Genomic DNA, 13,597 nt, shown 5'->3' with positions numbered 1-13,597 from the left:
ATATCTGAGCTAACATACGTTACACTACTATTAACGGTACACACTCATATGATCGTAAAGAAACAAAGAGAAAACACTAGAAAAACTAAGATGTAAGCAACAGAAAGGACACCAACATGACAAACCGTTGACTAACCTCATAATTAACAGATACGACCGACAATTAAACTCAGACGAGATACATCTACTCAACAAAGTACTCAACTTCGCAATAGCGATACATCCCAACCTTAGAAATTAAAACATGTTTTGAAGACTTGTGTTACTTTCTATAGAAAACAAAAACAAGAAAACAACCGAAAGCAATCAACAGAAATAAGACAACTTGCCCTTGTAAAGTTTAAATTATCGTCTTTCTAATGACATTAAGAGGTAAGACCAACATCAACACAGTGGATTTTTGGATGATCTTCTCTTTCCTAACCAAAACCATCAGCGCTTGATTCGTAATCTGAGAGTCACAGGTTCGAATCGCCGTTACAACATGCATGCTTACCCTTTAAGGTCTGGTAGAGTTATTATGTTACCGTCAATTCCTCCATTCGTTGCTGAGAGAATAGAACAAGAGTTGACGGTGGGTGGTGGTGACTGGGTGACTTCCCTGTAGTCTTACACTGCTAAATTAGCAACCGCTTGCATAGATATCCATCGTGTATCATTGCGCAAAATTAAAATACAAACAAACCAGAACCACCAATTTTTAGATGGAGGTAATACTATAGTTTGTATTTCTAAACAAGGTTTGTCTCTTCGAAATGTCCTATGTGCTTTGGCTCCATCGTTTGATAGTTCATGTACGCAGAATGTTTTTTCTTGGAAAAAGGATGAGTCATGCTCCTCAGGTCGTAATTCTATCCGTGGTGGACAGAAAAAGCTATTGTACTAAGAGATGAAATATCTAAAGTCCAATCCATTAATTAAATAATTTAAATGTATCAAAGTAAGTAACCAAGTTTTAAATTTTAGTTTCTTTGGTAATATTGTATAAATAAATATTACATTGAGTAAATGTAACGAAAATTAGGATATTTAACTGTTTGTTATGAAGTTAGTTATAAGGGATATGAGTTAAAATTGAGAGAAGTGAATCAGTTTCTAAAGAACTAGGAAATAACAGTACTTAAGTTATAACAAACGTATCTTAAGAAATCATATTTTTAACATCGATCAAATATTCTGTATGGTACCGTAAAGACAACGTCGCATGGGTCAGAAATTTTTTTTTTCCAATTAACCGGCAAGACGTATATAAATAAAACGAAGTTACGTAGCTATACTTTTAAGAAAAAAATATCACGTGAAGTATTTTTATTGGTGGATTTAGTATTTTCTTGTTGAAAGAAGTTCACAAACATTCATTTCAACATTTTTCACATATACCTTCCTGGCCTTCCCTTATTTTTAAACAAGAAGATTGTTGTACTTTTGATGAATATATGGTGACATAATTTGAACTATATGTTTTGACAAGTTGCTTATTGTATATGACAAATAGAATTCTTTGTAAAATTAGGTTTTATTTTAGATCTCATTAAAATATAAAAGACATTAAAAGAGTTTCGTTTCTTCGAGTTTGCCTCCTTGTAACACAATAATATGTATAAGGGCTTACAACACATAAACTATATTTTAATTCTCGTGATAGGCAGAGAACACATAGCCAATTGTGCAACTTAATGCTTAATTACAAAGAAATAATGTGTCTTTGCTCTAAAACAAACAAATTAAAAATATCACTGTTATTAATGAAGTAAAATGATCAACTACAAACCAAACCATTTAAAGTTTATCTTTCTTTGTAAAAAGGTTTACGTAACACTGACTCAAAGTATACACGACGTTTAATGAAACTTAAGAATATAATTAATTTCTAATCTTCAAACTAAGATTTTCAACAGAAGCATATCTATCAGTGATAATCAAATAGAAACGAGATACTACTTACGAAAGATGCTTACGTAAATAATTACAAAAAAATAACTCATGTCTCGTGGTGAAGACATTTATTTTATGGTCAGCCATCTTGAATTTCAATATTTCGTAATTTTTATTTTACTCTTTTTGTTCTACTCGAAATAGATTTTAGCGTTGGAAGTTCACAGACATCCCACTGCACCTTTGAGAAACTATGAAGTTTATAACGGTAGTTGTTGAAAGCTGAAATGTGATAACGTGATCTTATTATCACAGCATGATAGGCTCTGGGTCAGCAAATTAGAAAGAGGGGCAGATTGCACATCCATACCTTGTATATATTCTGATGAAGAACTCACACGTTTGTGAACAACTCTTCTGAAATTCTTCAAGACTCAGAAGGTGTACAAGGTAGGAGTAGTATTATATCTGAAGTCATATTTGATAGTGTCTTTTATATATTTGATATAGTATCAGTGATATCACAGCAACTTCTAACTTAGGACAAAGATCTATTGTAACGCAATCTGCCTTTAGTGCTTCATAAGTTCAATAATTCTTCAAGTATTAAATCGTTACGTTGATTTGGAAGATATCATATGACCGCGGTCTTAACAGAAGCATGAACAATAATCGATTATTTTCAATGACTATTAGTTTTTAGATATTCAATAACTATGTTGATTTTAAACATATCTTTTACTGTAGCAAACTCTTAAACAAATATTTTCGATAAAAGCTCAAACACTGAAATTGTTCCTATATTTGTTTATATCATTTGTTACGAAAATAAGTTTGTTTTTTCTTATTGAAATTACGTGATTTTACTCCAGCCATTGTATAACGTTGTTAGAGATATTTGTTTGTTTGTAGGTTCCTTTGTTTCACGAGGCACGAAGAGTTTTAGGATACTGCTCTTAAAAGCTGCCATTTTGAAATTATTGAGAAGTTTGAAAAGTAAAGTAAAACATTTTTATTTCTTCATCGTTTGTACTAAAGCAAGCTGTACAATGTGTATTGTGTGTGACACTTGTTCTTTACAGTGTGTATTGTGTGTGATAATTGTTCTTTACAATGTGTATTGTGTGTGACACTTGTTCTTTACAATGTATATTGTGTGTGATAATTGTCCTTTTAAATTATTAAGATAGTTAAAGCAACTTTATTCGCAATTTTCAAAATGCGATACATTTTAAGAAAGAGTTTGTTTCTCTCACAATTGCCCCTTCCAAGTTCAACGGTAAGTCGACGGAGTTACATCGCTAAAATGAGGGGTTCGATTCCCTTCGGTGGGCTCAGCAGATAGCTCGATGTGGTTTTGCTATAACAAAAGCACACAAACCTACAACTCTTACCTAATAACATAATTGTTATGTTCACGAACTGAAATCATGGAAAACATCCCTATCCAATGTATTAAAAGGATAAAGTGTGTCTTGTCTCTCCATATACACCAGTTTTTGTAGTGACTCCAGGAGGGTAAATAGTTCAAATTAACCACATGAGAACACGCTGAGAAAAGAAAACTTTCCTTTGTTGGATAACCAGACAAAGCATTATTCCGTCCTCTCTGTTAGCCTTAAACCGACACATTCTTTAAGTTGTGTTCGGATCTTTTCATACAACCAAAACCAGGTTATAGCACCTAATATGTTTTCATTTCTTCTGAGAGTCCATAGAATATGCCATTCTGCAATACTTCAATATGATCCTAAAATTATTCTATATTTTCAAAGAACTCCACATTTCACAATATTTCACTGCAACTTGCTCTCTTAGAGCAATGAAAGCCTTGATCTATAAAGACAGGATAAAATTAACAAACAACATTACGAAATATATTTATATTTGCAACAACGCAAATATAGAACCCCTTAAAATAGCTTTAGAATTACATAGTGAATATTTTTAACAGTAAGCTAACTTAAACACTTGTGAAAAATGTTATATAAATGAAACCGGAAGAAGTGTTGAAACATTCACATAAACACAATAATTATGGAAAGGTTGACAATGTTTGTTTTTGTATGAAATATTCTGTCATCCAACTGATCGGGAACCAAGAATAATTTATTCATTTTATTAATCCAGTAACCATGAAAAACTGAATGTTAAAGGTGTCTGAATCAGAAATTTGTTTAATTTCAACGCCTTCCAAAAGATCACTTTGAGCTAAACAGCTTTTCGACCTCCTGTGTTCTTAAATAAAGTCAAAGTTCTGGGTCGTCAAACGTAGAGGTTTATATGTTGAGTACAAGTTTTGTTTTCTTACCAACAGACGACATGAGACTGAAGAGGTAAACACAGATATTTCGAAACTAGTTGTTTTTTTAAATATCAAGACATTTCTAAAAGTTTGTTACATAAAGCTCTGAACACTTACCGCAAAGCTCAAACTTTACTGTAAGATAAACAAACTAACTGAAACTGAGATTAACTTTTATATTTCAACGAAAAAACCCTGTTTTTACCTATCACCGTGTCTCTGAATATTACGTTATGGAGAGTAGCTTGTTTGTTTTCAATTTCGCGCAAAGCCACATGAGGGTTATCTGCGCTGGTCGTTCCTATTTTAGTAGTATTAACGGGAAGGCATCTAGTCGTTACCACCCGCCACCAACTCTTGGACCACTTTTTTACCAACGAATAGTAGATTGGGCGTCACATTATAACACCCACACGGCTGAAAGAGAGAGAATGTTTGGAACCCGTCACCCTTAAATTACGAGTGGAGTGTTTTAACCACCTGGCTATGCCGGGTTTTTGAGAATAGTAAGGTACGTGATTTGTATAAATAATAGTAAGCTTAAATATTTCTATCGTTAGCATTTGTTCAAATACCTGATGAATTTTCGTGAAACTATTCAGATACATTCCTAGATTAATGTTGAAGTGTCTAATTTGATTTTTTTTCTATTTCAGGATCCCCCCTACTTTCTCCTCTTCAGTAAGTATGTGAGCTTTTAATGCTAAAAAGTCGACCTTATATAATTGCAGTAATATATAATTGCTGACATTAGATAGATAATAAAAACATCTACCATTCGTATAGAATATCAGATAAATTATAAAACCCACGTTAAAACCTTTAGTAAAATAACAAAAACAGTTTATATTTATATGTTTTAGTTAAATAACCATAATAATATTTTTTCCTGACGCTCTATTAGTTAAATAATATATTTTTTTAAATTTATACGTTTTATAAGTTAAATAATAAAACAGACGACGCAAAAATCTATCATTTAAATGATGAAAATACATTAATGTGCTGTCAGCTAAAGAATATGCTGATGAGTTAAATCATTTCCATGATATTAGATTTAATTTTTGCAGAATGTTGAAAACTTCTTTTGGGTAGCTTATGACTGCAGAGACCCTTATGGTACAACTAAGAAGCTAGCAGATGAGTGTGGGTTTGATACTGACTTCTTTGCCCTAACGCATCAAACTCAAGTATTTAGTTCGAAAAGCCAATACATACGTAAGTATGATTAACGAATTATGAATCACCTATTGCTTTAGAAACTAATAACAGCATGGGCACTTAACTTGTGATTTAATCTAACCTAACCAGTATAATTTATTTCAAATAGGAACATTGATTCCAGAAAACAAAACACACAGAAATACGTAACAATGTAAATTTTGAGACGTACTCTAGTTCGTTTCATTTCAAATAGTTTTTTTCATTATATATATAAAACGCTACAAACACGAGGACACTCTTATAAGTTTCACTGGAATGGAAAATAGTGGTAACTGTTGTTAAACGTAAGAGAATTAGTGATAAAGTAGAATAGTGATGTGAATACATATAGCAAACTCTGATATTATATATTGTATTGGGCTCGGCATGGTCTAGCGTGTCAAGACGTTCGGCTAGTAATCTGAGGGTCCATGCTCGCCCTTTCAGCCGTGGGGGCGTTATAATGTGACGGTCAATCCCACTATTTGTTTGTAAAAGAGTAGCCCAAGAGTTGGCGTTGGGTGGTGATGACTAGCTGCCTTCCCTCTAGTCTTACACTGCTAAATTAGGGACGGCTAGAGCAGATAGCCCTCGAGTAGCTTTGTGCGAAATTCAAAAACAAAACAAACATATTGTATTATCACTGTTGGAATGAATGGATACTGCTACATTTTCATGCTCTTATTTAGGTTTGAACGACACAACACTAGAGGGCGCTATGTACGTGCCGAACATTGGCAATGGGAGGGGTTGAGACAAATTCATAGCGCTCTCTAGTTTTATGTTTTTATTTTACAGTTTAACCCGTTATACGCTATATATAAATAAAATAAAATAAAATCTCCCGATTACGATGAATCAGAATGATTCTTTTTTTTTTAAGGTAACGACATGGAACAAATAATGATAAGAACGTAATTATAAAATTCGCTGGACATATTGAAAAAAAGAACTGGGCATATAATAAGAGCATAACTGTCATTGTAGAATACCATATTAATCTGATAGAATTTTGAGCGTCTTAGGCATTTTAAACTCATCACAGATCGAACACTGGTCCTAACGTAAGGACAATTCTATGCAATAAACTGCACACTAACTGCTGTTTTGCAAACAGATAAACATGAACACGAGGAATTTTGAATTTCATCAATATGTATATATTTTAAATTCACACAAGATAATGCCAAAATTCCTTACATTTCAACTGACTTTTCTTGTACTTAACTACCAATGTAAAAAGCAAGTTATTGAATGTGCACGATGTCTTCTAATATTCCAAAGAGAACATTATTGTTACTTTTACCAGAACTGGTGAAAATATTCCTGTACTCATCAAAATAACACTACTCAGGAATATAATATTAATGGAACAGAGTTTGTTAAAACGAATTAATAAATATGAAAAACAAAAATTGTGGAACTTGAAACTCTTTTTGGCAGGATTACAGTAACTTAATCTATGAGACCATTTTTTGTCATTTTTATTAACTATATTTTTGTGCGCCAGCAATTCCAAGTGTGGGGCGCACTTATATCCGATTCGATGTTATTACACATTATAATCTCCACAAACCTACCTTCAAATTGGAATTATTTTAGACAGAAAAAGAATTAACCTGGGAGAACTTGGGCATAATTGAACAGATCAGTCAAAAGTGTTGGCCTCTTGAGTCCAAAATTGTAATTAGATCTCAAATCTGTCAATAAATGACATAGTTATGAGCCAAAAGTTAGTAGTTGAAAATACGAAAACCAGAAATCAAATAAAAAAAAAACAACTCAGAACCTTTCTACGATCCGCTATGCTGCAGTTGAAAAGTATAAATACACAATATTTTACTTTCAGTTCTTGTTTTATGTAACGCCATGTTAGCAAAGCGTGATATATTATAAATCAGTTGCTTTTGACATATAACATTACAATAGGACTAATAACAAATTTTTACCAAGTGTCTTTTTTCTGGTTCTTTTTGTTTTGAATGGGGTGCCAATGAAATTCTTTGCTGTACCACGGCTTGTCAGATCGGCATCTCTGGACGAATCCTAATGTAATAAAACATGTTTGTGTTTCTTGTCATGATGAATATGTGGAATATTTTTAGTTCTACAAATCATATATAAATATAAATTCATTATGATGAGTAAAATACAACCAAAACACTATACACATAATCACAAGAGGTATTGTTATGTTCTATAATATTACACACACCAGCGATCTAAACTCCATATTATTTGTGAATTTACCATAGCGACATCTGACGTATACGCATTAAAATGCATTTTGAAGCAATTACAAATTGACGTCACTGTGTAACCATATAAAAATTGAACACGACTATTACATAATTATATATCAATTTCTTGAGGCACATTGACAGACCTTTCGTTTTCAAAGTCCTCCGCTGGAACAGTGGTAAGTCTTCGGATTTACAACGCTAAAATCAGGGGTTTGATTCCCCTCACTGGGCACAGCAGATAGCCCAATGTGGCTTTGCTGTGAGAAAAGTGTGTGTGTGTTTTCTTACCAGTATTTTACACCGACGTTGTCTTTCTCCTTCCGTTTGAATGACGTCACTTCGAGAATCTTTAGGTAGTACTTATTTATTTGTTTATTTTTTGTCTGCTTGAATGCGCGAATGCATTGTGCATTCGTGTCTTTCCCTCCAAAGATCTCGTGGAAGAATGATACCTATATTTACCAGTGTATGATACAACTCTTGACGAAAACGTACCCTTTTCCACTCAGTAAAGATACACGAAGAGTGGCCGCATTTTTAAACTGATGAAATGCTTTTCTAAAGAAATGTCAATAAAAGAGACACGTTCCTCGGCTCAATTACAGTATATGTGGTACATTTGTGGATCTCAACGAGTAAAGTATTTTGATAGGGTTGTGTAAAGGTACGGATTTGCTACATAGAATAAATACATATTGAATCTCTATGCAATCTTTTAAACATTTGGTGTTACTTTTTTCATTAACCTCAAAATTACAAGAACCGATTCAAAATTTAAAAGAGAAATCCACCGAAAAATCACTCATACTGGACTATACATTCCTTGGGACTCAGCACATGAAACAAAACAAAAACTCAACATACTAAGAAACCAAATAAACACAGCCATAAAACTATGCTCACCAGATAAAATTAATGACAAGTTAGACAAAATAAAACAATGCTTCATCTACATTAATATGTTTTCTCCACAAACCAAAGAAAACATTATTCGCACACACCTAGACAAAAAGCAAAATCAACTAACAAAAGTAAATATATCCCACGAATTGAAAAATTACGAAACCATATACTGCTGTATACTATATATTCCCGACGTCAGCAGAAAAATAACCAATATTTGGCAAAAACTAGTAACAAAATATGACATTCCAGTTGGTAATAAAGTTATTCAAAAACAAAGTCTATACTATGTAAAAACTACACTGACAAACACCACACCAACATTATTTATAAAATACAATGTGATAACTGCCACGACTTCTATATTGGAGAAACAAGTAGAAAAATGGAAACCAAAATCACAGATAACAAAAGTCACCTTCACACGTTTTCGAACACTGCAAATCAAATACACACAACATAACCACAGAAAACACACAAATACTAAATAAAGAAACAAACATAAACGCAAAATTAAAAAATCCTAACTTATACAACAACTCAAGCCGAAAAGAAACCAATACAAATGTACTCCTTTGTACCGATATTAATAAATAAATCAAAACTCTTAGCACGCCCTCTATATTCCTTCACTCAGTTACACAATTCCCTTTAAACAAGTGGTCAGCTGTCGATCTCTTTCTTTCTTTGTGAACCTGACGATGACCGAAGAAGGTTCACTCCTCTACATAAAACTTTTCTCAAATCAAACCAGCCGTTTTACATATATATTTTAAATGTAACATTGTATTATATTCCAGTTATCAACAAAAAAACCTCTCTGTGAGAATTCCTTTTATGTGTATGAGTGATTGCTGTGATTCAATGTTCTTAAACCACCTTATTTTATCAAACAACTTCTAATTTCTGATGGGGCTAGATGTTTGTGAAATAATCTTTTACGAGCCCTTTAAATTTTCGTCTTGCTGATGACATTAAGAGGTAGACCCATCCTCATCACAATGGATTTTTGGATGACCTTCTCTCTTCCCTAACCAGAATCATTAGAGTTTGACTCGTAATCTGAGAGTCACAGGTTCGAATCATCTTTACAGAAAACATGCTCAACCTTTCAGTCCTGGCAGTGTTATCATGTAACGGTCTATCCCACCATTCCTTGGTGATAGAAAAAACCCAAGAGTTGACGGTGGATGGTGGTGACTAGGTAACTTTCTTCTAAGCTTAAACTGCTAAATTAGCAACGGCTTGCATAGATAACCATCGTGTACCATTGCGCGAAATTACAAAACAAACAAACCAAAACCACCAATTTTTAGATGAAGGTAATACTATAGTTTGTATTTTAAACAATTGCTTAGTAACTTTTAAACAATCTGCTACAGTGGACGACACTGAAGGTTTGTCTTTTCAAAACGTCCGATGTGCTTTGGCTCCATCATTTGATAGTTCTTGTTCGCGGAAGGTTCTTTCTTGGAAAAAAGGATGAGTTATGCTCCTCAGGTCGTAATTCAACCCGTGGTGGACAGAAAAAGCTATTGTAATAAGAGACGATATATCTAAAGTCCAATCCATTAATTAAATAATTTAAATGTATCAAAGTAAGTAACCAAGTTTTAAATTTTAGTTTCTTTGGTATGCTTGTATAAATAAATATTACATTTAGTAAATGTAACAAATCTTTCATTACGTCTTACGAAAATTGTAATATTTAATTGTTTGTAATGAAGTTAGTTGTAAGGGGTATGAGTTCACATTGAGAGAAGTAACTTTCCTCTAAGTCATAAGCGAATAATTGGAGTGAGTGGCCGCCTTTCTTTAAAGTTCAAACTAATTGGAGAGTCCAAAATGTCCTGTAGTTATGAATTATTATAATCCGATACATTTTATTTCTTGTCGGTATACTGACTGCTCTTATTTGTTATCACTAGAGGTTCAACCTTTAGTCATGTAGCGCACAGAAATTTCAAATTATAACCTGTGAAGTTATTTAAAATTGGTATAGCCTTCAATCTAGGTCTCGACGTGAATTCAGTTCCTATTATACATTTTTCCTCAATGTAAATTACTCACTCATCATGAGGCATAGAAAGGTTTACTACGGTAGTGATAACTGTCAATATTACTCTTTCTGGAGCTTGGCATCTATTTATCGTTCGCATTAATCAATTTTTTTCGATGGAGAAAATTTTCCACCTTTTATTAACAAATCATGTTGCGTTATTGTAGCTGTAGGACATGTTTCTATTAACACAGTGTAAGGTTTATTATCAACAAAAACCTTGACTTGTAACAAGTTTCTTTAAATAATAAGTTTTTGTCTTATATGTGGCAGAGAGAACATTCTCAGCTTAACTTCATCTCATAAATACAGCTAGCCTCCTAGCGACACAACGGTATGCTGTGAACATACAACGCTGGAAACCGAGTTTCGATACTCGTGGTGAGCAGAACACAAAGAATCCATTGTGTAGCTTTGAGTTTAATTACAAACAAAGTTCAGTTCATTCCTAGTCAGGTCAAAGGAGCAGCAAAGAACCAACCACACATCAGAGATGAGGAATTAGCTGGAACTACCGGTAAGGTTTAATTTCATCGGTACAAGTTTCAAACCTAATGGCCAACGTTATAAGAAATTCTATTTTTTTGAAATCATTTGAGAGGAGTTTTTATTCCATACAGATTTTGTCTTCTACCCTGGCAAGATGATCTTTTCATGTTACATCTGAAGTTATTTTATTTATTTTAAAATCAAATTCGTAAATCGTCCAAGAGTTCCAAGCATACATAAAAAACGAAAATATTTTTTTAAATTTCGAATTAAGCATAAAGCTACATATTAGATTATCCTTGCTTTGTCTATTACGGGAATCGAATCCCAATTTTTTTGTATCATAGCCTTCAGCTGAACGCTTTACCATTAGGGTGGGGGACTTATTACTGAAAATAAAGCTTCCTCTAGTTTCTTACACAAAATATATTCGCTAATAATTAAAATTGTTTAATTTTGTGAGAAAACATTCAAGGTGGAGCTTACGTATAACACTGTATTGAGTAGTTTGATTTTGTATTTATATCTACACCATTCATTTCAGAGAACTGGGTGAAATCGCTCATTTTCATGCAAAATACACAGTAAATCTCACAGTAATAATTAGTGGGACTAAATTCAGTAATTACAGTATTTTCGACCATATTGTTTTGTGTCATCCGTATGTTATTGGTCTCTCGGTGGCTCAAGGCTTATAACGTTAAAAATCAGATGTCCATACTCGCTTTTGACAAAGCAGAGTTAAAACACTATACAGATTTGTGTTTCACAAGAAATAAAGTCTTAGGCCTATATACAGTTTCCCTAATAAATTGAATAAAAAAATGTAGAAAAAACTCAGTAAATCCACGGTTATAACAAACGTGTCTTAAGAAATCATATTTTTAACATCGATCAAATATTCTGTTGGGTGACGTCAGCTCGACGTCGCATGGCTCAAGAAAATAATTTCTTCACATTAACTGACAAGACGTATATAAATAAAACGAAGTTACGTGGCTATTCTTTTAAAAAAAATTACGTGAAATATTTTCATTGGTGGATTTGGTATTTTCATGTTGAAAGAAGTTCACAAACATTCATCTCAACATTTTTTACATATACCTTCCTGACCTTCCCTTATTTTTATACAAGGAGATTGTTGTACTTTTGATGAATATATGGTGACATAATTTTAGCTGCATGTTTGTACAAGTTGCTTATTGTTTATGACAAACAGAATTCTTTGTAAAATTAGGTTTTATTCTAGATCTCATTAAAATTTAAAAAAAACATTAAAAGAGTTTCGTTTCTTCGAGTTTGCCTCCTTACAACACAATAATGTGTATAGGGGCTTACAACACATAAACTAGAGTTTAATACCCGTAATGGGTAAAGCACACACAGCCCATTGTGCAACTTTTGTGCTTAATTAGAAAGAAATAATGTGTCTTCGGATAAAACAAACAAATTTAATAAATATCGTTGTTATTAAAATGGTCAACTACAAACCAAACCATTTAAATTTTATCTTTCTTTATAAAAAGGTTTACGTAACACTGACTCAAAGTATATACGACGTTTAACAGAACTTAAGAATATAATTAATTTTTAACCAGTAATCTAAGATTTGCAATAGAAGCACGTCTGTTAGTGATAATTAATTGAGAACGAGATCCTGCTTTCGAAAGATGCTTACGTAAATAATTACAAAAGAAAAACTTATGTCTCGTTGTGAAGACATTTATTTTATGGTCAGCCATCTTGAATTTCAATATTTCGTAATTTTTTATTTTACACTTTTTGTTCTATTCGTAATAGATTTAAGCGTTGAAAGTCCATAGACATTCCACTGCATCTTTGAAAAGCTATAAAGTTTATAACGGTACTTGTTGAAAGCTGAAATGTGATCACGTGATCTTATTATCACAGCATGATCGGCTCTGGGTCAGCAAATTAGAAAGAGGGGCAGATTTCACATCCATAGCTTGTATATTCTTATAAAGAACTCACACGTTTGTGAACAACACTTCTGAAACTCTTCAAGACTCAGAAGGTGTACAAGGTAGGAGTAGTATTACATCTGGAGTCATATTTGACAGTGTCTTTTATATATTTGATATAGTATCAGTGATATCGCAGCAACTTCTAACTTAGGACAAAGATCTATTTTAACGTAATCTGCCTTTAGTGCTTCATAAATTCAATAATTCTTCAAGTATTAAATCTTTACGTTGATTTGGAAGATATCATATAACCGCGGTCTTAACAGAACCATGAACAATAATCGATTATTTTCTATGACTATTAGTTTTTAGATATTCAATAACTATGTTGATTTTAAACATATCTTTTACTCTAGGAAACTCTTAAACAAATATTTTCGATAAAAGCTCAAACACTGAAATTGTTCCTGTATTTGTTTATATCATTTGTTATGAAAAACGTTTGTTTTTTCTTACGGAAATTACGTGATTTTACTCCAGCCTTTGTTTAATGTTGTTATAAAATTTTGTTTATTTGTTGGTTTCTTTGTTTCAC

The 13,597-nt window shown here is 32.6% G+C and overlaps 1 protein-coding gene across 6 annotated transcripts in view; it reads left to right on the top strand.

Moving 5' to 3' along the window:
• The first annotated feature begins 1,970 nt into the window (after positions 1 to 1,970).
• LOC143256562 (uncharacterized) overlaps positions 1,971 to 13,597 on the top strand; it is a 22,725-nt gene continuing 11,098 nt past the window's right edge. For 2 of the 6 annotated variants that reach the window (XR_013031403.1, XM_076513928.1), the window contains exons 1-6: positions 1,971 to 2,325; positions 2,788 to 2,871; positions 4,837 to 4,861; positions 5,251 to 5,398; positions 10,901 to 11,105; positions 12,989 to 13,121. The gene's annotated coding sequence lies outside the window, so the exon portion shown is untranslated. The remainder of the gene's footprint in view (positions 2,326 to 2,787; positions 2,872 to 4,836; positions 4,862 to 5,250; positions 5,399 to 10,900; positions 11,106 to 12,988; positions 13,122 to 13,597) is intronic. The other 4 variants (XR_013031402.1, XR_013031400.1, XR_013031399.1 and 1 more) reach the window with 4 other exon arrangements.

This window comes from Tachypleus tridentatus, chromosome 7 (genome assembly GCF_004210375.1).
Source record: "Tachypleus tridentatus isolate NWPU-2018 chromosome 7, ASM421037v1, whole genome shotgun sequence".
Taxonomy (NCBI): Eukaryota; Metazoa; Arthropoda; class Merostomata; order Xiphosura; family Limulidae; genus Tachypleus; species Tachypleus tridentatus.
Note: the sequence above shows the minus strand (reverse complement) of the source record. Positions and strands in the feature narration are given on the sequence as shown.